Here is a 1,420-nt window from a genome sequence, read left to right as displayed (position 1 = left end):
TCACCGCTGACTGGACGAGACATCTGTCAATCAACGTATACAGGAAGAACCAGCCGAAGAACAGCAGAGTCGTGGTAGAAAGTTCGGAGATGGTATTAAAGTAGCTCAGTTTATATGTATTGTATGAATTGCCCTTACTATGAAATAAAAAATACGGGGTGTATATTTACATTTAGTTAAAAGTAGCTGTAAATCATCAGCTCCAGTGGTGCAGTCGGTTAAGTGCGTGCCCTTGGCTTTTTGACGCGATCGACCCGGGTTCGATCCCGGCTTTTGCCGAACTTTTTTTTCCTCCCTTTTCAAATCTCGTATTAGCAATGGATTCTATTTACACTAAGTGAAAATAGCAGTATTTTTAGCAATATGCTATTTACACTAAGTGCAAATACCTATTTACACTATGTTAAAATAGCAGGATTTCTACTATCAAGTATACTACTTGTTGCAAATAGTGGCAATTATCTGCACTTCAGTATTGTAGTACATTATAAAACAGTATGCAATAATAACATATTGAGTGTAAATTATAATTTAAATTTTAATGATTAAATGGATGCCACCTTATTGGTACAGCGTTTGTAATTTGTTATTTTGTTTTCAGAATTGTGATTTGCTTTGCACTTCTCGGCCACCGTACAATTGAGATGCTGTGGCATAACCTAAAGAGAGTTGTGCTCAAGACAACCAAGAAATACTGATAAACTTAAACAGATTTGTGTGTAAGGATGATCCAAAAAAGGAGCTATATAGAGTATGATTGGTGGAGGTTTTGCTACTAAATGAGGATCTACTGTACAAGTTACTGAATGGGTTCACTTACTTTCACTACCCCTGCACTGTGAATCAAAACTCAAAATATTTTATTGGGAGATCTGAAAGCTTCACAACCAAACAAGGGTTACATCATATTTCAACACATTTTTCAATATTCAAAGAGTTACATCATATTTCAACACATTTTTCAGTATTCGTTGAATAAAATACCGGAGACAGCAAAAGATAATTGATAGTGTTAATTTGTTTGTATTATAATAATGACAATTTTGATAATTGTTTGTATTAAGACAATGTTTTGGTTATACAGAGGCAAGAAAAAGTTTGTGAGCCTTTGAAAATATTCAGCTTTTGTTACGCCACTGCGAGTAATCACTCACTGTATTTAATAAAAATATGAAACAGACCAGACCATAAAAGAACAGACCATATTTTATGAGTAAGCAATGCAGAAATTAAAATGTTTTGAAAGAGTTCACAAACTTATAAAACAAAAAAATGCAAAGAGTGTTGCTGAGGTAAAAATCTTCATATTCTGGTGCACTTTTAATAAGGGATAGTTTAACTTGTAAAAAAAAAAAATAATAATATATATATATATATATATATATATATATATATATACATACACACACACACATAACTG

This window comes from Sinocyclocheilus anshuiensis, unplaced genomic scaffold (assembly GCF_001515605.1).
Source record: "Sinocyclocheilus anshuiensis isolate Anshui unplaced genomic scaffold, SAMN03320099.WGS_v1.1 scaffold632, whole genome shotgun sequence".
Lineage (NCBI taxonomy): Eukaryota > Metazoa > Chordata > Actinopteri > Cypriniformes > Cyprinidae > Sinocyclocheilus > Sinocyclocheilus anshuiensis.
Note: the sequence above shows the minus strand (reverse complement) of the source record.